This window comes from Chiloscyllium plagiosum, chromosome 26 (genome assembly GCF_004010195.1).
Source record: "Chiloscyllium plagiosum isolate BGI_BamShark_2017 chromosome 26, ASM401019v2, whole genome shotgun sequence".
Lineage (NCBI taxonomy): Eukaryota > Metazoa > Chordata > Chondrichthyes > Orectolobiformes > Hemiscylliidae > Chiloscyllium > Chiloscyllium plagiosum.
Window position 1 is genome coordinate 48,443,427 of NC_057735.1, and position 27,578 is coordinate 48,471,004.

Sequence of the window (27,578 nt, forward strand, 5' to 3'; positions counted from 1 at the left end):
CCCCTCTCCCCCTTCCCATCTCTCCCTTCCCCATCCTTGTCCCACCCACTCCACATCCCCACCCAACTCTCTCCAATCCCTGATTTCCCACTCCCCTTTTCACACACACTTTCTACCCACTGATACCTCCCTTTACTCTCCACATTCCCCTCTTCACCCATATCCCTGCCCCCCACAGCCTGGAGCAGGCGGATGAAGTGTGTTTTGGTCGCTCCGCCCCAGACTCGAGGAGGATCGTGTCAGCCCATAGCCGGGGCTTCCTGCCGCCTGTGACGCTGCGGCTCGACGTCTGGCGTCACGACGTAGATCACTGCCATTGGTCCGATCTCGGAGCGAACGCCTCCACCTCACCCGGGATGTCCCGGCTCGCGGCTGGCTCTGATTGGCTGGCGGCCTTTCCTCTCTGGCCAATGGAGTGATACCTGGCTGCACCATCCCGGAAATGAGAGAAGCTCTGGGAGGAGTGTTGGGGGGGGGTAGGATCCAGGCGTGGGGGGCGGGTGGTGAAGCAGGATTCCCCCCGGCTTTGGTGGGCCGAGGAGAAGGAGCATTCCTGCTCTGAGGGTGGGGGGAAAGGATCCTCGGGGTGGCAGGGAAGATGGATCCCGGCGGAAGCAGTAGACAGGAGCTGCCATGGGGGTGGGGGTGAGAGAGAGAGATTTCCTGTTGCTGAGAAGCCCGGCTCTGTGGCTTCTTTACCTACAGCCTGCTGCCGCTTGATCTCGGGGCATTGCCTATAACCTGGCCACAAATTATTGCAGCATTTCGCTCCAATTGTGATCTAGTAGCAGGCCAGAAAGTAGTTATTTTCAATATAAGCCGCTACGAACAACGCATCACCAAGAAAATAGTCATAAAAACGATATGAAACCTGGCTTTATAAACTAGGTTTGTTGTAGACATCAAAACATTCACTCACGTTTCACTAAATTAAGCAGGAGTCTATGTTTCATTTGTAGTTTCATATTTCGCATGGACTACGGGATACAAGGCATTTGTAGCTCTGTGTCTTAGTGAGTGTTAATGAGGTATGATCGATCAGCTTACACCCTAAGCTTAACGAGATATACATATGTTGTACCTTTTTTTTCTGGTTTGACTGCATTAAGACATTTTCTGCAGAAAGACATATACAACAGGGGAATCTTGACTGCCTTACTGCGGGCTCCTGTTGAGAGACACATCCAAACTACGAAATGTATTTTGACACGAGAAAAGGCGCGATTTAATCGCTTATGGTAATGGTTATCATCACTAGTTTAGGTCAATTAATCAGCCAAATCATTTATTAGAATGTGTTGGTTTTGAGGGTAGAGGTGAGTGTAAGACTTGTGATACTCCCATCGGTTTGAGGTCAATATTAGCAGTAAGTGCCTTGCGCACTGAAAACAAAGGCCTTCCATTTGAATCCATTGCTCGCCACTCGGCAACGGCGTTTCGGGAAAGGTGGAAACCGAGGTTTTATATCCAGTACTGAGCAGTATTTGGATCCCTCGCCTATCGTGACTAGGGCAACAGTTACACTAAACTGCAGCTACCTGTGCTAAAACAAATGCGAAATCCTACCGAAACGTCCCAATATTTCATCAGGCACGCCCCCTCTCCCGATACAACGCGCACCGTAGTAAAAAAAAAGCAACACTTATTAAAAACCGAGGCGAATTGATGAACTTTTAGAGCAGTCGATTCGTTTATAATCTCACCGGTAAAGTGCAGATGTAACGTTAGAACGTGTGAAGGGAATGCAGCCCTCCTTGTCCAAGACTTGCCCCGGATGGAGGCGGAAGTTCCGGATCCAGTGCCTGATCTTTCCTCTTCCTTCCACCACCCCCCTTTTTGCTCCTCAATCCCAGAGGATCAAAGGATCCATCTCGGATTTCATAGATTCAAAACGGACTTTTTTTAATATTAATACAATGTGCTGATTGGCTCAGTTCAATTTTATTAGAGATTTTGGGGTGGTCGATGCTGCGAATTCCCAGTATCTGGATTGAGGTGTTGGGAAGAGCCATATGTTGACAGTTCCTTCAGTGCCCACCGGACCTGCCATAACTTCCCGTTTCATGGCCAGCTGTCTTGCTGATAACTGCAACGAGTTTTCTGGCTGAATTCCAAACCATGGGCTGAATCAGATTCGGGATTGCCAGGAGATACCGCCAAGCTGGAGAACGCAGTCGTGGTTAGTTGTTCCTTGAGTAGTGACCTAGCGGGTTTAAATAAACTCCGGCGTGAACCCAGAATTTGGGATAGATATTATTCAAGAGTTCTGGTAGCTCGGTTGATGTGAGCTTTACTTTCAGTTTGAAAGAGCAGCGAATATGACAGAGGGAGTGCCTGTAGCTCCTGATATGCCTCATCAAATTTGTTTGACCTATTTTTTCCTAATCAACCAGTCCACAGATGTTATTACACATGGGTAGCGCAATGGCTCAGTGATTGGCACTGCTGCCTCACAGCGCTAGCGACCCGGGTTCGATTCCCGCCTCGGGCGACTGACTGTGTGGAGTTTGCAGGTTCTCCCCGTGTCTGTGTGTTTCCTCTGGGTGCTCCGGTTTCCTCCCACGGGTGATTTGGCCATGCTCACTTGCCTGTAGTGTTAGTCAGGGGTAAATATAGGGTAGGGGAATGGGTCTGGGTGGGTTGCTCTTTGGAGGGTCGGTGTGGACTTGTTGGGCCGAAGGGCCAGTTTCCATACTGTAGGGAATCTAACCTAATTTAGTCTCTGGAGCAGATGGAATTTGAGGAGAAAGTGAGGTCTGCAGATGCTGGAGATCAAAGTTGAAACTTTATTGCTGGAACAGCACAGCAGGTCAGGCAGCATCCAGGGAACAGGAGATTCGACGTTTCGGGCACAGGCCCTTCTTCAGGAATCTATGGAATTTGACCCAGACTTCCTGGTCTAGGGGTAAGGACACTACAACTGCGCCACAAGAAGGTCTTTTTGATCCTGGACCTTGTTCTGCCCTTTTCCTTTTTTTGTGCTGACACTTATTTTCCACTTTGGTATATATTTAAGGCAGGCACCTGTGTGGGCAGTTTCAGTTGTGTTGCTGCTGTCTCACTCATGGTTTTGCCATTCGAAGTTGAATTAATTCAGATTTGAAAAAGTTAATTGGGTCATAGCAGGTTTAGACACAGGAGTTTACAAGTTGCCTTTCCCACGGTAATTGTCCAAACACTCTTTGCCAAGAGTTTGAGTAATAGGTGTCGTCCCCGCATAAAACAAAAAATTGGCTCCTTTCCTATGACTGCCTGATAAGTCTTCAAATGTGCACAGGGTATAACACTTTGGTTGCTATCATTTAGTTTGCTGTGCACTATGTTGGAGGTGTATATGTGGGAAAAGTATTTTATAAATCGATCATATAACAGGAAACTCTGTGCTGTATATATCTTTTGCAATTCATAGAGAAGACTACTTTTAGTGACTGGGCCTGAAAGACTTGATGTATGATGTAGCACACTCAGGCCTTGCCCCTTTGATGCCTCTTTTAAAAACCCACCTTTTCCAGAAATGTTATGACACACAGCAGTGGAGGATGGGACACTTTGGTTCACATTGCCACTGTGCCTCATGGGTTGTTCTAATAGGTCTATCCAATTAGCCTTCCCCTGCACACATTTGCTGCTTCAGTATCAATTGAGTTACCTTTGGAAAATTACTACCAACAGTGCTTTCATCAGCCTATTTAACAGTGAATTCTAGATCATCACATCTCTGCCGAAACCTTGGATAAAAGCAAATTACTGGAATCTGAAACCAAAAGATTTGATAAAGGGTCAGTCAGACTCGAAACGTCAGCTCTTTTCTCTCCTTACAGATGCTGCCAGACCTGCTGAGATTTTCCAGCATTTTCTCTTTTGGTTTCTGCCTAAACCTTTCTCCTTTATTCAGTCACTGGAGTTCTTGAACCCTATTGTCTCCGCTTATTGACCCTCTGCCATTGGAAACTGATTTTGATACAGCAAATCAGGAGAGACATTCATGATTTTGAACACCTCGAAAATTTCTCTGCTTTAAGGGAACAATCCCAGTGCCTCCAGATATCTGGTCTCTCCTTGGACTAAATCAATATCCTTTCTGGACCCTCTGCAAGCCTAGATGTCCTCCTAAAGACCTCCTGCTGAGGCCCAACCTGTGATTTATCAACACGTTAATGTCAATTTCTTGCATTTACGTTTCACTTTTAAAAAACACATTACGATATAAAACAAAAACCGAAATTGCTGCAGAAGCTCAGGTCTGGCAGCACCATTGGAGAGAAATCTGAATTAACGTTTCCAGTTGAGTGACCTTTCCTCAACTGATATAATAGGGTTTTACAATAGTCTTTCACCCTTCTACTTCCACCTTTTGAGTAAGTGTGTATGTGTAGCCTCTGTTCTTGCAACCCCTTTGTATTGGTGGCATTTCATTCATAATTCCTCCCCTTCTAGCTATCATCATACTTATCTACATTAAATTTCATCTACCTCGTTTCTGCATTTTGTGCAAATGCTGAAAGTAGGCCCAAGTGATGAACATTAATTTATAAGACAAATAACGCTAATTCTCAAACTGACTCCTGCAATAGGCCGTGCATTACTGCCCTGCAGTCTGAAAAACAATGGTCAATGTTACTCTGTTTTCTGTCTCTTGGTTAGTTTCGTCGCCATATTCCTACTGTCCCTTTGGTTGACATGTTCAATTCTGTTATGCTTTTTAGACTTGAAAGCCACTTCCTCAGCATTTGGTCATCTTTTAGGTGACAATAGTTGGAAAGTTTTTGAGGAACTAGCAGACAGGGAAACCACTAGGGGGAGACAGTGACATTGTGCTAATGATATTGGCAAATGATCTAGGCTCAAGATATTGGTTCAAATCCCACTTTGGATGCTGACAGATCATAAATTCATTGCAATCTGGAATTGAAAGTTGCCCTCAGTGATGTTGCGGCAAATACCACATTTAGCCAGGCATAAGTAAAGATGAAATAAATAAAGATAATTAGTTTCTTACAGTTTGGTGAAAGATTCAGACTTTTCTGTTGTTCTCTGCCAGTAGAAAGAAAAACAGAGTTAACATTAAATCCAATATGACTCATCGTTTGAACTCCAACTCTATGGTCTCAAAATATTAACTCTGTTTCTCTCTCTGTCTCCCACAGATGCTGACTTTCTTCAGCACTTTCTGTTTTTACTTCAGATTTTCAGCATCTGCCTACTTTGCTTTTCATAGAATCATACATTACAGAACAGGCCTTTGGCCTATCGAGTCTGTGCTGCTGAAATGACACTAAATCTAAACTAGCACTTGGCCCATAGCCTAAATGTTGTGATATTTCAAGTGACCATCCAAGTACTATTTAAAGGCTGAGGTAACCTGATCCCATTACCCTCCCCAAGCAGTGCAGTGCATTCTGGATCCCCACGACTCTCCGGGTGAAGATACATTTTTCTTTAATTCCCCACTAAACTTCCTGCCTTTCACTTTAAAAGTGTACCCCCTTGTTATTGATCCTTCAACAAAGGGGAACAGCTGTTTTCTATCCACCCTGCCCATGCCCCTCATAATCTTATACACCTCTATCAGATCCCACCTCAATCTTTGTAAGCCTTATTTTCATATGATCTGATCTATTTGCTTACTTAGTGGGACTCTTTTTATATTAGTAATTAGATGTGCTTTACCATGAGTCATGGTTTATTATTGTTGAAACACAAAATAGGTATATGTACAATGTTACAATAATATGTAATATTCCAAGTAACCTTACTGTTCTTAAATGTCTATGCTCACACACTAGTTTTAAATCTGCTTTGGGAGCACAAGATGTTAGAAAGTGTATACTGACCTGATTACAGCTGGTCAAACTGGAGTTGAGGCTGTAGTTCCTGCTGTCAAAGTTCCTGCTTTTGGTTAAAGACAAAAAAGTTGCAGATGCTGGAATCTGGCATCTTGAGTTTTAACCCTTCTTCTAGTGGTAAAGTCATACCCAAAATCTTGACTTCTCCACCTCCTGATGCTGCCTGGCTTGTTGTGTTCTTCCAGCCTCCCGTTTGTCTACTTCCTGCTTCTTGGTCTTGATGTTCTCTGGAGATTGTATCAGACACCTCTGAGTTGAGTGACTTCTTTTAACTCGTTATCTGGGTCATTTCCAAGTTTGGTGACTTAGCAGCAGTTTGATGTAACAGAGTAAGTAACATAATTTAAACTGAGTTACTATCTCAGAAAGGGTGTTGCAAAAGACAGTACTGGATATTATAATGTCCCCTATTGATTGAGCTGATCACAGGAGCCAAGCTGTCTCAAAAACAGTTCCCTGAAAGTCAAATGTATTGTTCCACCTGAAACCTTGTAGCAGCATCTCATCAACAATCCATCCACTAATCAAACAAGTTGAATGGCTTGTATATCTGTCTGGCTTGATTCAGTTTGATAGTGAATATTGCAAGCTTCCTGGCTTAATATCTCATTACTTCTGTCTCATTAACAGCTATGCAAACAAGGTAACCGCTGTGCATACTCGTTAGTGTGGCCTGATCCCTGTTCAGTTGGCCAGTTTTCCCAGCATACCCTTCAGTTGCTTCCAGTGTCTCAAAATAGCTGTTATTATTTAAAAGTGATATTCCACTACTTACACGTCTCTTCTCCAAAAAAACCCTAAGTTTGTGTTGCCTCTCTTCATAGCTAAAGCAATCCATCCCAAGAAACATTCTGGTAATCTCTATTGCACCCCCTCCAGTGCAGCCACATCCTTACTATAGTGCAGTGACTAGAACTGCGCACAGTATTCCAGCTGTGGCTTAACCACAGTTCTGTACAGCTCCAACATAATCTTGATGCTTTTTATAATCTATGCCTTCACTGATAAAGGTAAGTGTGTTATATGCCTTCTTCACTACCCTTTTAACCTTGCTGTCTTCTTTCAGCCAGCCAATTCTGTATCCAGACAGCCACATTTCCCTGTATCCCATACCTCACTGATAAAGGTAAGTGTGTTATATGCCTTCTTCACTACCCTTTTAACCTGTCCTGCTGTCTTCAGGGATCTGTGGACAAACACCCCAAGGTTCCTCTTTTTTTATTCATTTACTGGATGTGGGCATCACTGGCTAGGCCAGCATTCATTGCTCATCCCTAATTGACCAGAAGGCATTTGAAAGGGCAACCACATTGTTTTGGGTCTGGAGTCACATGTGGCACAGTCCAGGTGAGAATGACAGATTTCCTTCCCTGAAGGACATTAGTGAACCAGATGGGTTTTTCCAACAATTGACAATGTTGCATGGTCATCAGTAGATTCTTCATTCCAGATGTTTTTCTAATCGAATAAAAATTCCACCATCCACTGTGGCAGGCTTTGAACCAAGGTCCGCAGAACATGGAACAGCACAGGCCCTTTGGCCCATGATGTTATGCCGAGCATTTATCTTAATCTAAGATCAACCTAACCTACACACCCCTCAATTTACTGTTATACATGTGCTTTCTCAGCAGTAGCTTAAATGTCCCTAATGTCTCTGACTCTATTACCACTGCTGGCAGTGCATTGCACGCACCCACCACTCTCTCCCCTATATCTTCTTTCAATCAACTTAAAATTATGGCCCCTTGTGACAGCCATTTGTGCCCTTGAGGACAGTCTCTGGCCTGTCATTACCTTGTACACCTCTCTTTCTTCCTTCTCTCTAGTGTGAAAAGCCCAAGCTCACTCAACCTTTCTTCATAACACATGCCCTTCAATCCAGGCAGCATCCTGGTAAATCTCTTCTGCACCCTCTCTAAAGCATCTACATCCTTCTTATAATGAGGCGACCAGAACCGGACACAATATTCCAAGTGTGGTCTCACCAGGGTTTTATAGAGCTGCAGCAAAATCTTGCGGCTCTTAAACTCAATCCTCCTTTTAACGAAGGCCAAAACACCTTATGCCTTCTTAACAACCCCATCAACTTTGGCAACTTTGAAGGATCTACATACGTGGACCCCAAGATCCTGCTGTCCCTCCACACTGCCAAAAATTCTGTCGTTAACCCTGCATTCAGCATTCAAATTCAAAACTACAAAGAGCAGAGGCCCAAGAACAGATCCCTGCGGGACACCACTGGTCACTGACCTCCAGGCGGAAAACTTTCCATCCACTACCACTTGCTGTCTTCTTTCAGCCAGCCAATTCTGTATCCAGACAGCCACATTTCCCTGTATCCCATACCTCCTAACTTTCTGAATGAGCCTACCGTGGGGAACCTTATCAAATGCCTTACTGAAATCCATATACACCACATCCACTGCTCAGCCTTCATCAATGTGTCTCGTCACATCCTCAAAAAACTCTATAAGGCTTGTGAGGCATGGCCTGTCCGTCACAAAGCCACGCTGACTATCTTTAATCAAACTATGTTTTTTCAAATCATCATTAATCCTATCTCTCAGAATCCTTTCCAGTACCTTGCTTACCACAGATGTAAGACTGACTGGTCTGTAATTCCCAGGGATTTCCCTATTCCCTTTCTTGAACAGTGGAACAACATTCGCCTCTCTCCAATCATCCAATTCTACTCCCGTGGAGAGTGAGGATCCTTCCCACCAAGGCTTTTTCGTGCCCCCTCCTCGCTCTCCTCAGTCTATTTTTGAGTTCTTTTCAAAAAAACCGTGCAATCCTCTCATGCTGTGCCAGATCCTTTTTTCCTCAACCTTAAGATGTACAGCATGGAAGTAGATCCTTTGGTCCAACTCGTTCATGCCGACCAGATATCCCAACCTCATCTAGTCCCATTTGCCAGCACTTGGCCCATATCTCTCTAAACCCTCCCTATTCATATACCCATCCAGATGCCTTTTAAATGTTGCTATTTTACTAGCCTTCACCACATCCTTTGGCAGCTAATTCCATACATGCACCACCCGTGTGAAAAAGTTGCCCCATGCGTCCCATTTATATCTTTCCCCTCTCATCCTAAACCTATGCCCTCTAGTTCTGGACTCTCCCATCCCAGGGAAAAGACTTTGTCTAGTATGTTTTATAAACCTCTATGAGGTCACCCCTCAGCCTCCGATGCTCCAGGGAAAACATCCCCAGTCTATTCATCCTCTCCCTATCGTTCAAATCCTCCAACCCTGGCAACATTGTTGTAAATCTTTTCTGAACTCTTTCGGGTTTCACAACATCTTTCCGATAGGAAGGAGACCAGAATTGCATGCAATATTCCAAAAGTGGCCTAACCAATGTCCTGTACAGCTGCAACATGACCTCCCAACTCCTGTACTCAATACTCTGACTAATAAAGGAAAGCATACCAAACGCCTTCTTCACTATCCTATCTACCTGCGACTCCACTTTCAAGGAGCTATGAACCTGCACTTCAAGGTCTCTTTGTTTAGCAACACTCCCTAGGGCCTTACCATTAAGTGTATAAGTCCTGGTCTGAATTGCTTTTCCAAAATGCAGCACCTCACATTCATCTAAATTAAACTCCATCTGCCACTTCTCATCCCATTGACCCATCTGATCAAGATCCTGTTGTAATCCTGTTGTAACCACTACACCTCCGAGTTAGGTGTCACCTGCACACTTGCTAACTATACCTCCTATGTTTACATCCAGATCATTTGAAGAAAAATAGTGGATCCAGCACTGATCCTTGTGGCACTCCTCTGGTCACAGGCCTCCAGTCTGAGAAGCAGTCTTCCACCACCGCCCTCTGTCTTCTACCTGATGAGAAGCTCCTCTTCTCTAGTCAACCAAGACTCCTTCACCTCACCCTTCCTTGCCTGCCTCAGTGGGACAAAGTTATCCAACACTTGCAACAAGTGGTTTTAAACAGCCTCCATGTTTCTGTTGTGCATTTCCTGTGGAACAATTTTTCCCAATTTATACTCCACAGAAACTATACTGCTATTAGACATGAGCTGTGGAGTATAAATTGGGAACAATTGTTCTACGGGAAATGCACCATTTCCCCTCCCCCAATTAAATACCTTCCCATACTGTCTGTTCTGATCCCTCTCCATGGCTATGATGAAGGTGAAGCGGTTGTAGTCACTGTCACTGAAATGCTCTCCCACCAAGAGATCTAACACTTGGCCTGGTTCGTTGACTAGCACCAAATTCAATATGGCCTCACCCCAGTTGGTCTATCTACATATTAAGTCAGGAACCCTTCCTGGACACACCTGACAAAATCGGCTCCATCCAGACCAACTGCACTAAGGAGGTTCCAATCAGTATTGGGGAAGTTGAAGGCACCTTTAACGAAAACTCTGTTACATCTGCACCATTCCAAGATCCACTGTCCAATCTGTCCTTCCATCTCTCTGCTGCTATTGGGGGGTCTACAGAAAACTTACTCCTCAACCACCTCCTTTTCTGTAGCTATGAAGCACTATCTAATTAACAATGCTACTCCCCCTCCTCTTTTACCCCCTCCCTGTTCTTTTTAAAAGATCTAAACTCTGGAAAATCCAGCAACTATTCCTCCCCCTGTGAAATCTATACCTCCATTATGGCCACAACGTCGTAGTTCCAAGTACTGATCCACGCTGTAAGTTCATCACTCTTATTCCTGACACTCCTTGCATTGAAACAGACACACTTTAACCAATCCCTTTGCCGATCACCAGTGTATCCTTCCTGACAGACTCTCTGCATTCTATTTCTGCCCGTTCACAACTCATTAGATGAGTTTCTGGATTAATAGACTAGCAATAAGGAGACCATTGCCTCCTCTCAAAGGTTCCTCAGAGCTTTCTAGTGTCCTGTTGTTTATTGTGTACTCCCTTGTCTTTTACTCTGGAAGAAGTAACATCACCTCACACTTAGGGTTAAATTTCATTTGGCCACCTGACACCTTCCTCCACCACCACCCTGCAAATCTTCCTGTTAATCTTCATGCTTTTGTGTTAGATCACCTCTGTACTTATTGCTTCTCCAATCTTGTGATAGTTGTGGCCTACTATTTCATTTTTGACCTCCAGCTTTGGCTTCTCCTCCTTTTCCCCTCATTGGAATAATTTACCATAAGCTCTTCAAAGGCCTCTTGTTGCTCTGCACATCTGGTTACAATTATGTCTGACCTCACCTGTTTATAGAAAGTTACAACCATTTGCCTGAAAAGAAAAAGTCTTGCATTTCCTGACCCCAATGTCCCAAATACCTGATAGAAAATCTGGTCCATTATAGGGAACATGAAACTGATTTCCACACAGTTAACTCCCATAAATAACAATATGATCATGGCTCGACAATAAATCCCCTGCTCCTTTTCAGAATATCTCCATTAGCACTTCTGTATCCACCAAGAGGGCCCTGATTTAATATTTCATTCAAAACACATCACCTGAGACAGTGCAGCAGTCCCTTAGAACCACATTCGTGTCAACCTGGATTATTTGTTTTGTGATCAAGTCTGTATAATGATGCCACCAACTGAGCTCCGAGTGACATATCTTGTCTCTCTTGGACCATTTGCCTTAAAGCTTCAACAAGTGTCCTACCACCCAAGTTGATCCAATGCGTTTTGCTGAAAATCGTGTGCGTGTAGTCTGGCCACTTGTTTTTAGTTGTAATTGAAGTTGGAACAGACAGCAAAAGCTGTTTGTTTGAATGATATAAATTACATGGAAAAATCAAGGAAGGAGAATATGAGCACTGGGTTTAAATTTGTACAGCTAATGAGGAAGCACTTTATTACAGTTTAAATATGATTTCTGGTTGATGACACTGGATGAAACTAACCATTTGCTTTTTTTTTTAAGTTCATTCATGGAATGTAGGTATTCTGGCTAAGCCAGCATTTATTTCCCATCCCCACTTGTTTTTGAGGTGGTGGGGGTGAGCTGTCTTCTTGAACTGCTAAAGTCCATTTGTGCATCTACCTTCACCAATGTTAGTGAGGTTGTTACAGGATTTTGACCAACACTGACTGAACAGTGATACATTTGCAAGTCAGGATGGTGAGTGATGAGTGGCTTGGAGGGGAACTTACAGGTGGTGGTGTTCCCATGTATCTCTTGCCCTTGTCCTTCTAGCTGATAGTTGAGGCTGGAAGGTGCTGGCTAAGAAGCCTTGGTGAATATCTGCAGTGCATCCTGCAGGCAGTACACACTGCTGCTTCTGAGTGTCGATGTTGGAGGAACTGAATGGTACCTCATCTACCATCAAATGAGCTGCTTTGTCCTGAATGCTATCCAGCTTCTTGAATGTTGTTGGAGCTACACTTATCCAAGCAAGTAGGGAGTATTCCATTGCATTCTTTGGGGAGTCAGGAGGTGAGTTACACACTGCAGGATTCCTAGCCTCTCTCCTGCTCTTATAGACATGGTATTTATATGGTTTGCCCAGTTCAGCTTCTGATAATTGATAACCCCCAGGATGTTGATGGTGGGGGAATTCAGTGATGGTAACACTATTGAATGTAAAGGGGATGATGATCATTGTGTAGAGTGAATATTGCCTTTAAAAAATTACAAAAACACAGGGATGATTCTGTTGTGATATTATTACTCTTCACTTAACACTGACCATCAGATAGAACAGGATCAATTTCATAACAGTCACAAAGCAGGCTGACTTTGAATCTAGTCTTCATTTTATTATTCTTCACCCCATCTGAGATTTTTCCATATAATCTGTATATTTCAATGAGAAGGTTTTTTTTGTCTGTTTTTACACCGCTTAACTCACTACTTTGAGACCGGTTGCCCCCACAGCAACTTGCCAGTCTTTGTACACTTCCGTTCTGGGAGAAGCATTGGATGCTGGATCTGCTTCAACCCTGGAACATGGCTCCACCCACTGCTCCATTCTTTTAGATTAGTACTTTTGTAGGATTTCCTTAACATGAATTTTAAATACTTATAATTTGCATGAGCAAATTTTAGAAAAACACCATCATTCAGATGGCAGACAATTTTCATTATTCAGTGTAATCGGAGCGATGTCTTCTCGTGCTACAGAACTCGAGTGATAGAATTGGTCGTGTTCCCACTTCTGGATCCAGGTTCAAGTGGAGGTGTGCCATAATATGTCTGGCCAGGCTAATTAAATATATCTTTCAGCTGCATTATGTATAAAATTACAACTTAATTCAGTTTAACAACACTTGCACTGTACTTCATACAGTCTCATGCATCCCAACCTGAACCTCCTCACTCCTTCTCTGATCCTAAACTGATGCCATCCTCTGGCAACTCATAAGGGCCTAATTCCTCCAAAGAGGCATCTCAACTCCTACTTTCCTTCCTAGGCTTTGCATTCTGATTTACCTTTTCTTTTCAATTCTTTCACTGGATGTTGGCATTACTGGCACAGTCAGTCGCTTCCTAATTGCCTTTATTGTTTGTTGCAGCAGCTCAGAAAAGGGCAGTGCCATTCTGAATTAGGTCACAATGGAAATATCTTCTAATCCAGGATGAAGGCAGATTTCAGCCTACCCACTATCTGTCTCTTTTTTTCTCTCAACATTATGCCCATCCTTACATTTGAAAGGGCACCTTTTTTACTGTGACACAGCCTCAGGCACACGCAGTGCAGTTTTATAGAACTCCTCAGTACTAATCTTTGTGACACAGTAGAAACAACGTTCTCTGATCTGAAAGCTCATGCACATTGTGATAAGACATTCATTGACATTGTTTTCAAAGGAAATCTAATCTGGGATCATCCTCGAGTTTAAACACGTTCTGTAATAATGGTATAATTTAGCTGACCCTCTGGAGTAGCACGCTGAATATGTTACATGTTTGCAGTTTCAATAAAACAAAATACCACTTGCATTTCTGATTCACAAAGTTATGGTTTCAAAATCTAGGTGTCATTCCAGTGCAGTTCTGACAGATTGTTGTAATGTTGAAAGTGCTATTTCTCCTTTCAGGTGCAGGTAGAAGATTCTTTGGTACAATTTTGAGGAAACAATGGAGCTTACCTTGAGGGCCTAGTATATATTTATCCCTTATTCTGGTAACTGCCATTTCATTATGGCTTTTTGCTGTGAGAAAAATGGCTGCAATGTTTGTTGACCAACAAGTGACTACTCTTAAGAAATATTCCTGAAGAAGGGCTTATGCCCGAAACGTCGATTCTCCTGTTCCCTGGATGCTGCCTGACCTCCTGCGCTTTTCCAGCAACACATTTTCAGCGCTACTCTTAAGAACACAGGAGCAGAAGTAGATAATTCAGTCCATCAGACCTGCTCTGCCATTCTAGGTCATGACTAATTATCTACTTGAACACCATCTTCCTGCATTGTGCCCCATCCATTAATGTCAGTCCTATCTTGAAAACAATCTTCTCTCTCACGAATATACTGGATGACTGAGGTTCCACTTCAAACAAATTTCTTCTTGACTGTGAAGCACATCAAGATGGCTGAAAGCTGTAAGTGGAAAATATACTATCCTAATAATAGCATCCATCCTTCTGGGGGTGGACGATGGACTGCTGCAGGGTGTATATCATTTCTGGATTGAATATTGTCTGTGCTGGATGTTCTGGCCAATATGTGAGTGGCTGTACTTCCAGCAGCATTAAGAAGCGTTGCCAAGGTTAACTGATGTTTTCTCCGTTTGGTGGGCCCTCATTTTCACCATTTGGTTATTTCTTTTGTCTTTTGCTTCCTCCATGCTCTGTCTGACTGTTCACCTCAAACACCTCAGTCAGCAACAAGGACTTCCAACACATCTACTGAGGTCCCAGTCAACTTGAGGTCCAACTAGTAGACATCCTTACATCACAAATTGTCTTGAACTGATGGCAAGCACATCATAGAGCAGATCTTTGAAGGTACGGCCATTATCCATATGGTTACTGTGACCCAGTTAATGGAGTCCTCACCGCCTCAAGAACAGATAAGGTGGGAATCCTGGCGCACTTTTGTACTTTCATATTTGGCACTCTATCCTGGCAGGAGATGCACAATATTTGTCTGAAGTGAATGTTTTCAATCACGTACTTTGGCATGGAAAAGTTGTTCATAAATCACTACTGTAGAGGAAGGTGTTGAACACACAAGCCTGCTGCACACAAACTTTGTATTTTTGGTTAGTTTGCTGTTGCTCACAGTTAGTATTTTGATTTTGTCACGACTGCTTCAGTTTTGGAAATCATTGTGCTGATTTCGGTTTCAAGGAACAGATTATAGGTGCAAGAGACATGATGCTACAGTAACCTCTAGACTGAGGCTTGTCTGTGTTAATGAAGATGGAGTCTCTACGTCCAGGACCATTACTTTGACCTTCTTGATAATGATTGCCAGTCTAAACACCTTACAGGTGCAGGAGAATTATTTATGAGCTGCTGCAGGTGAACATTGGTAATGGGATCCCAATGCTCTGTCATCAATAAAAAGCAACTCAAAAGGTCACGACATAGCATACCAAGAACACAGAGTGCAGTTTTGCAAAATGAAAAGCTTGCTGTTAGCTGTGGCATGCAGGTAAATGCCATATTTGAGTTTCCAGTAGTTTACGTTACCAGCATAGAAAAACATTCCAAAGAGTGTTGGCTTTACTCCACTGCTGACCTTGAAAATGTCTGCTGTTGCTCCACTGTAACTGCTGAAACTGAGTATTCTCAAGGAAAGAAGAAATGATACTCAGGCGTCCCATTTAAGATAACGTGCCTTTGCTGATGAGCATAAACGCCTTAGTCAGGTCCATGAAGATAATCTAGAGCAGTATTCATAGCAGTTTTCCTGTAATTGGTGAGAAAATCATGTCAGTGGTCGATGTGCCTGATCTGAAAGTGTGCTGAGATTCTGGATAAATGTAAGATGCCAGAGTGTACAGTCTGATCTGAACAATATGAGCAAAGACCTTGCCCAAAACATTGGTAAGCACCAATATTCTGGGTGGAAGGTTTCCTAGTGCTCTTCGGGAGGGTTTAAACTAAATTGGCAGGGGTGTGGGAACTTGAACTATGGATGGCCCTTCCCTGTCAAGGGGCAGGAATTCACTACTTTAAAAACGATAGTATATCCAACAGTTGGCTACAGAGATTACAATTTATGAAATCGTCCAAAGTGATTAATTCGCTGTTGATACGAACCAACTTGTATCCAACAAGGGCGTCATTGGCTTATGGCAGGCCATTTAATATCAAAAACTGTAGAAGGTGTAATGAAGCCTCAGAGACGGTAGCGCATATTTCGGGATGGTGCCCTTATGTGAAAGGAATGCGGATTAAGAGGCACAATAAAATTATAGATGCGTTCGTTGGTTATGTGAAGAGATTTGGATGGACAATTTTCGTCGAGCCGCGGATCAAGGATAAGTCTGGGAAGCTTTGGATTCCAGATCTTATTTTGAAAAAGGAATTGCAAACAGTGGTGGTGGATGTTACAATAAGGTCGGACTTCCAGATTAACTCTCTCGAGGATGCCTGGGAGGAGAAGATTAAAAAGTATAACCATCTAGATAAAGAGATAGGGGTCCTCACTGGAGGTGGAACCATATCTTTTTACGGGTTTGTTATGGGTGCCCAGGGAAAGTGGTTCGAAAAGAACGCAGACTTGATGAAGACCCTCGGGATTACGCGATTTAAATCGTTTGCCCAGAACGTTTCAAACCTAACTTTATCTTTGACTCTCGAGCTTCTAAGAATTTTTATGGACTCGTAGGAGCTCCGTGCAATGTAATAGGTTTTATTCTTATGTGTAATTGTAAGATTTTAGTATTTTAGTAATATTTTAAACAGTTTTTATTGATAGTTTTTTAAGTAGAGTTAGAATAGAGTTTTAGATATGTTTTAATTGGTTTTAATAGGCAGATTTTAACTAGAGTTAATTTCTTTTTAGGTTTTATTAATAAAGTTGTTTGATTTTAGATCACGTAGTTTAAAGGTGGTGGGTAGCTTGGGGGTTAATTAATAAATTTACACGCTTCACACAATAAAGGATGAGGGGTTGTCCTGTTGAATGGTTGAGAACCTTAGCTCGTCCTTGCCTTGCTGGAATTCTGCTTGACAATGTCATTTTAATTTTTATATTGATTTTACCGTCCCCTTTTTTTTAGATCTCTAGCTGTGGTTCGCTATATAGGGGTTTGTCATACGTCGACGAGCAACGTTAAAACTCGGAATGGACACTCCATCATGTATGATGAGTGCAATAAATAGCCAAATACAACATGCAGAGAGTCTGTGAGAAAGGATAGGCATTTGATAGGGCAAAGATGCAGTCAGTATGATGGGTTGAAGTGTGACTATTTTAATGCAGAGTTAAAAATCACACAACACCAGGCTATAGTCCAACAGGTTTATTTGGAAGCACTAGCTTTCAAGGTGCTGACTCTTTATCAGATGGTTGTGGAGCAGGACCATAAGCCACAGAATTTATAGCAAAAGGATCACAGTGTCACAGAGCTATAATGATATATTAAATACATTTAGATGAAGTTTTCTATCTTTTAAAATGGGATATGCTAGTTTCAGTTCTTTAATATGTAAATCCCAGAACTCCTTTTACGTTACATTCTCAAGATAGCTTCAGTTTTTCTAACAATAGGTGCCATCTCAGCTTAGACAATGCATTAAAGGTGGGAGATTAAAGTCTGTCTGTGTCCCAGTAGACTGGTTCTATTTCTAAAGCTGGTCTCACAGAATCTTACATGGACTTATGCAGTTTTTGAGCAAAATAAAATGTAATTCTGCAAATACAAATTCACCCATAAACTTATATGTGCACGCGTGCAGGAGAGACAGAGTGAATGTGTGCATTTGAGTGTGTGCGTATGAGTGTGAATGCGTGTGAAAGAGTGTGTGTGTTAAGGTTGGTCAAGTATGTATGTGAATTTGATGGGGTATAAGCCTGTGAGAGGGTGTGTGCATGGGTGTGAGTGAGGGGTTTACATGTGTGTTTGTATGAGAGAGGGTCTGCGTGAGTGTGTGAGTATGCAGGAGTATGTGTGTGTATGAGAGTGTATGGTACAGTGGGGTCACCTGTAGTGTGACATGAACCCAAGGTTCCAGTTGAGGTCATCCCCATGGGTACCGACCTTGGCTATCAGCCTCTCCATGGCTATTTTGTATTGAAGTTCGCCCTAGAGGATGGTCACCCGAATGTCCCAGACTGCTGAAGTGTTTCCCGATTGGGAGGGAACACTCCTGACTAGTGATTGTTGTGCAGTGTCCATTCATCTGTTGTCATGGCATCTGCTCTGTCTCACCAATGTACCTTGCCTCAGGGCATCGTTGCCTGCAGCGTATGTGATAGACAATGTTGGCCAAGTCGCATGAGTACCTGCTGTGTACATGTGTCCCCATGTGTAATGGTGGTATCCATGTTAATACTCTGACAGGTCTTGCAGCAGCTGCTGTGACAGTGTTGTATGGTGTCGTGGTTGATGTTGTCCTGAAGGCTGTGCAGTTTGCTGCGACCAATGATCTGTTTGTGGTTTGGTGGTTGTTTAAAGGTGAGAAGTGAAGGTGTGAGGAAGATCTTGGCAAGGTGTGCATCCTCATTGATAATGTGTTGCAGGCCGTGAAGAACATGACGTAGTTTTTTGGCTTCCGGGAAGTACTGGATAATGAAGGTTACCCTATTGGTTGCAGCCCATGTCTGTATCCTGAGGAGGTCATTACAGTTTCTTGCTGTGGCATGTTGGAACTGGCAGGCAATGAGTTGAGCATTGTACCCTGTTCTTATGAGGGTATCCTTGAGCACTTTCAGGTGTCTGTCACGTTCCCCCCTCATCTGAACAGATTCTGTGTATGCGTAGGGCTTGTCCGTTAGGGATGGCTGTTTTAATATAATTTGGGTGGAAGCTAGAGAAGTGTAGCATTGTGAGGTTATCCAAGGGTCTGCGGTAGAGGTGAGGTGAGGTGTTTATCCTTGATGGAGATCCATGTATCCAAGAATGAAACAGATACTAAAGAGTAGTCCATGGTAAGTTTGATGGTGGGATGAAAATTGTAGTTGTTTCAGTGAGTCCTTGCTATGGGTCCAGAGGAAGAAAATGTCATCAGTATATCTGGTGTATAGTGTTAGTTGGAGGGCCTGTGTGGAAACGAAGTCTCGTTCAAACCTGTGCATGAAATGTTGGCATATTGGGGTGCAAATTAGTCCCCGTGGCTGTTCCATGTGTCAGGATAAAGAACTGGTTGTCAAAGGTGAAAATGTTGTGGTCGAGGACGAAGCGGATGAGTTGTAGGACAGTGCTCGGAGATTGGCAGTTGTTGGTATTAAGTGCTGAGGATGTTGCCCTGATGCTGTCATCATGGGGGATGCTAGTGTAGAGTGCTGACACATCCATTGTGACAAGGAATGTTCCCGGTTCGACTGGTCTGTGGGTACTGAGTTTCTGTAAGAAATCTGTAGTTTTGTGACAGAAGGTGAAGTATAAGGGATAACGCAAGAAGTATCAGGAATGAGAGTGACAAATGCAGAGCATGGAGTAAATACTTGGAACTATGATGTTGTGGCCATTACAGAGACTTGGATGTCACAGGGGCAGGAATGGCTATTGGATGTTCAAAAGGAGTGGGGAGGGGGGTGAGGGAAGGTAAAAGAGGTGGGGGAGTGGCATTGCTAATCGGGGATAGTATCACAGCTGCAGAAAGGGAGATCATTGAGGAGGGTTTGTCTACAGAGTCAATATAGGTGGAAGTCAGAAACCAGAAAGGAGCAGTCACTTTAATGGGAGTTTTCTACGGGCCTCCCCAGTAGCAACAGAGACACAGAGGAGCAGATTGGGATGCAGATTTTGGAAATGTGCAAAAATAATAGGGTTATCATGAGTGACCTTAATAACGTCCCTCATCTTGATTCAAGTAGTTTGGATGGAGCAGTTTTTGTCAGGTGTGTCCAGGAAGGGTTCCTGATGCAATATGTAGATAGGCCAACTAGAGGAGAGGTCACATTGGATTTGGTGCTTGGTAATGAGCCATGCCAGATGTCAGATCTCTCAGGAACATATTTCAGTGATAGTGATCCCAACTTCCTGACCTTTACTATACTCATGGAGAGGGATAGAAGCAGATGGTGTAGGAAAGTATTTAATTGGGGAAGGGGGATTTACAACACTTTTAGGAAGGAACTGGGGTGCCTAAATTGGGAACAGATGTCCTCAGGGAAATGCACAAGAGAAATGTGGAGGTTGTTCAAGAAGCACCTGCTGCAAGTGCTGGACAGGTTTGTCCCATTGAGGCAAGGAAGGGATGGTAGTTTGAAAGAACCTTGGGTGACAAGGGATGTGGAACATCTAGTCAAGAGAATGAAGGAAGCCTCCTTAAGATTGAGGAGGCAAGGATCAGACATGGCTTTACAGAATTATAAGATAGCCAGGAAAGAACTGAAGAATGGACTTAGGAGAGTTAAAAGCGGGTATGAGAAAGCTTTAGCCGATAGGATTAAGGAAAACCCTGAAGATATTCTACACTTACATGAGGAACAAGATGAAGGCCAGAGTGAGGGTAGGGTCGATCAGGGATAGTGGAGGGAACTTATGCCTGGAGTTGGAGGATGTAGGGGAGGTCCTTAATTAATATCTTGCTTCAGTATTCACTGCTGAGAGAGTCCTGGACGTTTCTGTGGACAGCTATGCTAGAACATGTTGATGTTAGAAAAGAGGATGTGCTGAAAAGTTTGAAAAATGTAAGGTAAGATAAATCCCCTGGCCAGACAAGATATATCCTAGGTTACTACAAGAAGCGAGAAGAGATTACTGCACCTTTAGCGATGACCTTTGCATCCTCATGTCCACTGGATTAGTATCAGATGATTGGAGGGTGGCAAATGTTATTCTGTTGTACAAGAAAGGGAATAGGGATAATCCTGGAAATTACAGACCAGTCAGTCTTATGTCAGTGATGGGCAAAGTATTGGAAAGGATTCAGATACAGGATTTATGATTACTTGGAAAACCATAGTTTGATTAGAGATAATCAGCATGGCTTTGCAAGGGGCAGGTCATGCCTCACAAACCTTATTAAATTCTTTGAGTATGTAACCAAACACATTGACAAAGAGAGAGCAGTGGATGTGGTGTACATGGATTTTAGCAACGCATTTGATGAGGTTCGCTATGGTACGTTAATTCAGAAAGTAAGGAGGTATGGTAGACAGGGAAATCTGGCTGTCTGGATACAGAATTGGCTGGCTCATAGAAGACAGAGGGTGATGGTAAATGGATAGTATTCAGCCTGGAGCTCAGTGACCAGTGGTGTTCCGCAGGAATCAGTTCTGGAACCTCTGCTCTTTGACTTTTATAAATGACTTGGATAAGGAAGCTGAAGGGAGGGTTAGTAAATTTGCAGGTGACAAGAAGTTTGGTGGAGTTGTGGAGAGCTGTTGTAGGTTGCACTGAGACAGTGACAGGATGCAAAACTGAACTGATAAGTGGCAGATGGAGTTCAATCTGGAAAAGTGTGAAATGGTTCATTTTAGAAGGTCAAGTTAAAATGCAGAATACAGAGTTAAGGGCAGGATTCTTGACAGTGGAGGAATAGAGGGATATTGGGGTCCATGTCCATAGATCCCTCAAAATTGTCAAACGGAAGAACACAGCAAGCCAGGTTGCATCAGGAGGTGGAGAAGTCAACATTTTGGGTGTAAACCTTCTTCAGGACTGAAACATTGACTTCTCCACCTCCTGATGCTGCCCGGCTTGCTGCGTTCTTCCAGCCTCCTGCTGGTCTACCTTAGATTCCAGCATCTGCAGGTTTTTTGTTTCCACTATATTCCAAAGTTGTTCATTCTAGACTGTAACTACTGGCTACATGAAAAACACTTTGGCCTGTGCATTCTGGTTTTTGATCTGGATAAGCAGGGACTATTTCTCCCTATCTCCTCTAGCCAGAGCCAGAGGTTTTAATGGCAACAGTTTCGTCCTCTATATCGTCTGCATTTCTGGTTAAATAGTATTGATTCCTCAGTTGCTCATGCTTCAGAACAACACCCCCTTCCTCTTCTCTTCCCCCCCCCCCCCCAACTCTTTTGACATTGCTAGTATTGTCCAGAGAAAGGGGTGAAACTCATATTATTTGGCACCACTCCTTAGTGGGACTGCACAATGCTTCTCATTGCTTATGGATGGCTGATTGCCATGTCACCTGTTCTGTAATAGATGCCAACCATGTAAATCCTCCTCCGGCCTCGGCTTAGTGCTGTCCATCATGTTTTGAGTCGCATTAGGAGAACCGATTGTGGGCAGCCTCTGGCTTGAACTGGTATTGATTTGGGTGGCCAACAGTGGGCCATTGCGTTACTTGAATTCAGCATTATCACCTCTCATTCACCATCCTCCCTATGGCCCATGATAGTCTAGACTGCTGATGCATATCATTATCAGCTGTAACTCATTTGATAGCATTTTCAACTCTAAAATGGGTGCATTCCATGGATTGGATCCACAAATGTATACGAATACTCCATTGCAGTACTGCAGCATTGGAGATGCAGTCTTTTCAAATGGGATGTTCTGATGGATATAAAATATCCTTTGGTACCATTTAGAAGAAGGGAAAGGGAATAATTTCTAGTGTGCTGACCAATATTTATCTCAACACCATAAAAATAGATTATCTAATAATTATCACATTGTTTATGGCAGTTTACTGAGTGCAATGTAGTTGACGCTTTTCCTACATGACAGTAAAGGCGATATATGATTGTCCGTAAAACATGTTGAATCATGCAGTGATTGGTTGAAGTGCAAATAATAAGTCTTTTTTTAATATAAATATCCCCATGGCATAAGAAGACTGTGGCATTGTCCAAGTGACACTCACTTGCTTTGTTATTTGAGAGATATTTTCCCTTTGTCTAACTTCACTAGCATCTTCTTGTAGTAAAGCCTGAGACCTGTTCTTACTACAACAACTTGCAAATCAGTTATTCATATTGATATTTTGCTGGGACATGATGCACCCTTTTTCTGGATTGGTGGTGCTGGAAAAGCACAGCAGTTCAGGCAGCATCCGACAACTGTTTCCTGATGAGGGGCTTTTGCCCGAAACGTCGATTTTATTGTTCCTCGGATGCTGCCTGAACTGCTGTGCTTTTCCAGCACCATTAATCCAGAATCTGGTTTCCAGCATCTGCAGTCATTGTTTTTACCACTGTGATGCACCCTTTGTATCAATAATGTGTGCCTTCAACTGGTGCTTGAAGTGCCCCTGTAGCTTTGTGATGACTGAATCTCAGGTTGCTGAAATTAAGGACAACATCTTAGTATTCTCCTTCTGTCAGTTCTGATGGGATTGAGTGTTGTGCTAGGAAGCCATTGGTCAACAAGTGTGTCAGATTAAATTCCAGTAAATTAGGTGGATTGTAGTCTCCCCCACATCTGAAAAGCTGGGATCGGTGATGACCAAAGAAAATTGAAATCTGTGTATGCATCACTAAAATATAGCTATCAGATTAAAAAATCCAAAAAGGCCAATAGAATGTTATTTTTTTATAATGGAAGAATAGAATTTAGTGAGGAGGAGGAAGTTGTGCTGCACTGATACAAAGCCCAGGTTAGATCCATTCCCACCTTAGCAAGCATATTATTGCCTTGGAAGGAGGTGCAGGTTCACCAGAATACAATAGACAATAGATGCAGGAGTAGGCCATTCTGCCCTTCAAGCCAGCACCACCATTCATTATGATCATGGCTGATCATCCTTAATCAGTATCCTGTTCCTGCCTTATCCCCATAACCCTTGAACCCACTATCCTGAAGAGCTCTATCCAACTCTTTCTTGAAAGTATCCAGAGACTTGGCCTCCCCAGCCTTCTGGGGCAGAGCATTCCATACACCCACCACTCTCTGGGTGAAGACGTTTCTCCTCAACTTTGTTCTAAGTGGCCCACTTCTTATTTTTAAACTGGTTCGGGACTTACCCATCAGCGGAAACATGCTTCCTGCCTCCAGAATGTCCAATCCTTTAATAATCCTAATAATCTTATACATCTCAATCAAATCCCCTCTCAGCCTTCTAAACTCTCAAATATTATCTGAGCTTCAAGGTTTGGATTGATGAGAGTATTGCAATTATAAAAGGTTGAAGTTATTTTATTGGATGTTTTAGTATTTTGGAAGTAATTAACAGAGTAGATCAGAGGAAGGTGTTTTTTTCTGCCAGCTGCAAGGTCAAGGGGAGGTGAGTTAAGACATGGACGAACTGTTGAATGGCAGGACAGGCCTGAGGAACTGAATGGCTTACTCTTGTTCCTATGTAACTCTCAAACTTGCTTTGTTAGCATCTAAAAATTTTGGAAGGTGGTGTGGTAATTGTCAGTTTAGATTAATAATACTCCTGCCAGAGTGCTAGACCCATACAACTGTAGATAGCAATGTGCATGTTTAAATTCATGAATTTGAGATGGGTTTGACTTGATTAGTAAAGAGGGGAGGACTATTATTATTGTCAATTAGCACTGATTGTGATTGTCTAGTATGAATTTGTTATTTAAATTTGTTGGCTTCTGTGGAACACCTTTGGATCCTTGCTTTGTAATCTTAATTAGTTCCTAATTAGTTTGGGAGGTAAAATTATTCATGAATGTTGTAAGAACATAACTAAACCATTCAATATCCTTAACCACATATTCTTGTACTGTCCCCATTTCTTCTGAGTATCCAAAAATCTATTGATCTCTACCTTCAATGGAATGGAATGTAGGAACAAGAGTAGGCCATTCAGCACATTGAGCCTGCCTTTCCATTCCATACATAGTTGATCACTGACTCCAATTCCACTTTCCCACACTATCTCTATAGCCCTCAGTGTCATTAATTTCCAGAAATGTATTAGTTTCTGTCTTGAACCTGGTCAATGATGGGTCTTTGGGATAGAGAAGCTTGAACATTCACCACCTTCAGAGTGAAGAGATTCCTCCAAATCTCAGCTTTAAATGGCCCATTCCTTAATGTGAGACTATGTGCTGAAAATGTGTTGCTGGAAAAGCGCAGCAGGTCAGGCAGCATCCAAGGAGCAGGAGAGTCGACGTTTCGGGCATGAGCCCTTCTTCAGCTCTGATCTCCAGCATCTGCAGTCCTCACTTTCTCCTGTGAGACTATGTCCCCTGTTCTAGAGTCTTCTGCCAGGGAAACATCCTACCTGTTGATTCTGGAAAAGAGAATCCCAAAGATTCCTAACACATTTTTAGTGAAGACCATTTCTGCTTAATTCCTTGTTCTGAAACTGGCCTCTAGTTCTGGGCCACCATCTACCCTGTCAATGTTTTTAAGGCAGCATGTATTAAAGAGATCGCCTCATTTAAAGACTGCAAAGTGTAAGCAGTCTAGTCTGCTTCTCCTTTAACACAATTCCTCCACCCTCATCAATCCCAATCCAGGAACCTCTCAGTATAATTTTCCCTGGGTAAACAGGCCAACCAAATTAGTTGCAATACTCTTGGTGGTCTCACCAAGGTTGTGGAAAGACTAGTTTATTCTTATATACCTATCTCTTCAGGCATAATGTGTATTATTACATTCACTCGGATCTAAATCATTTTGTAGTTTCTTTGCATCAACTTAGTTTTGTACATAGAGTTATAGAGATGTAAAGTATGGAAACAGACCCTTCAGTCCAACCTGTCCATGCTGACCAGATATCCCAACCCAATCTAGTCCCACCTGCCAGCACCCGGCCCATATCCCTCCAAATCCTTCCTATTCATATATCCATCCAAATGCCTCTTAAATGTTGCAATTGTACCAGCCTCCACCACTTCCTCTGGCAGCTCATTCCATACACGTACCACCCTCTGCGTGAAAACATTGCCCCTTCGGTCTCTTTTATATCTTTCCCCTCTCACCCTAAACTTATGCCCTCTAGTTCTGGACTCCCCGACCCCAGGGAAAAGACTTTATCTATTTATCCTATTCATACCCTTCACAATTTTGTAAACCACCAAAAAGTCACCCCTTAGTCTCCGACACTCCAGGGAAAACAGCCCCAGCCTGTTCAGCTTCTCCCTGTATCTCAGATCCTCCAACCCTGGCAACATCCTTGAAAATCTTTTCTGAACCCTTTCAAGTTTCACAACATCTTTCCGATAGGAAGGAGACCAGAATTGCACGCAATATCCCAACGGTGACCTAACCAATGTCCTGTACAGCCACAACATGACCTCCCAACTCCTGTACTCAATACTCTGGCCAATAAAGGAAAGCATACCAAATGCCTTCTTCATTATCCTATATACTTGTGACTCCACTTTCAAGGAGCTATGAACCTGCAGTCCTTTGTATCATCACCAAACTGGAGTGCAGATGCTTGATCCCACTGTCTAGGTTATTTAATATTGATTGTAACTTGAGGTTCAATCACTGATCCTTGCAGTACCCCACCAATTCAATCTCAAAAGCCAAAAATGACCCTTTTAGGTATTTCCGATGTTAATACACACCTCTGGAGTAAGTGGGTTTTGACGTCAGGCCTCCTGGTTCAGTGGAAAGGACAGTACCATTATGCAACAAGAATTCCTAAAATTATCTTTTATTCTTAAATAATGCTATGAGACAGAGTTGGACAGCCAAACCAAATCAGACTTTCTCCCTCTTTATTTGCAAATGAAAACCTTCACAGACTCTCAAAATTGACCCTAATTGTTCCTAACCACAAATTTGAATAACCAATCCCAGCGTCTGCGAGTAATCAGTTCCAGACACAGGATTGTATCTTAAACAAAAGACTCAGCCTTTATTAACAATACACTAACTTCACCAAGTAAAAGTAAACAACTAACTGGCTAGATTACTTAAGTGGTTGTCAGAATGCATTGTTCCATAGGCTTGGATGATGGTTTCTTGGTTGATTTTTTTTTGAAGATGTCAGTGAGGTCACCTTTTCAATTCACTCGGATGGAGGCAGTAATACTTACCATTTAGATTCCTATTCTTATTGGATAGTAATTTATTGTTACATGTATTTATGAAAATACAGTAAAATGTACAGAAGTCATCATAATCTTGTGCCATTTTAAATACATAAATTATAAAAAGATATAAATCCACTACTTTTTGTCATTTAAATAAATGATCTGGATGTGAACATAGGAGGTACAGTTAGTAAGTTTGCAGATGACACCAAAATTGGAGGTGTAGTGGACAGCGAAGAAGGTTACCTCAGAGTACAATGGGATCTTATCAGATCGGCCATTGGGCTGAGGAGTGGCAGATGGAGTTTAATTTAGATAAATGTGAGGTGCTGCATTTTGGAAAGGCAAATCAGGGCAGGACTAATTCAGTTAATGGGAAGGTCCTGGGGAGTGTTGCTGAACAAAGAGAGCTTGGAGTGCAGGTTCATAGTGGAACCTGAAAGTGGAGTGGCAGGATAGTGAAGAAGGAGCTTTCCTTTATTGGTTACAGCATCGAGCATAGGCACTGGGAGGTCACGTTGTGGCTGTACAGGACATTGATTAGGGCACTTTTGGAATAATGTGTTGCTGGAAAAGTGCAGCAGGTCAGGCAGCATCCAAGGAGCAGGAGAATCGACATTTCGGGCATAAGCCTGAAACATCGATTCTCCTGCTCCTTGGATGCTGCCTGACCTGCTGCGCTTTTCCAGCAACACATTTTTCAGCTCTGATCTCCAGTATCTGCAGTCCTCACTTTCTCCCACTTTTGGAATATTGTGTTCAATTCTGGTCTCCCTTCTATCGTAACG

At 42.8% G+C, this 27,578-nt stretch overlaps 1 protein-coding gene across 2 annotated transcripts in view; it reads left to right on the forward strand.

Annotated features, from left to right (window-relative positions):
* LOC122563333 overlaps nucleotides 1-27,578 on the forward strand; it is a 61,562-nt gene that overhangs the window by 7,716 nt on the left and 26,268 nt on the right. The window contains exon 1 of one of the 2 annotated variants that reach the window (XM_043717072.1): nucleotides 1,670-2,179. The exons of the other annotated variant lie outside the window; for it this stretch is intronic. The gene's annotated coding sequence lies outside the window, so the exon portion shown is untranslated. Of the gene's footprint in view, nucleotides 1-1,669; nucleotides 2,180-27,578 lie in introns of those variants that run through there. 2 annotated transcript variants of the gene reach the window in all.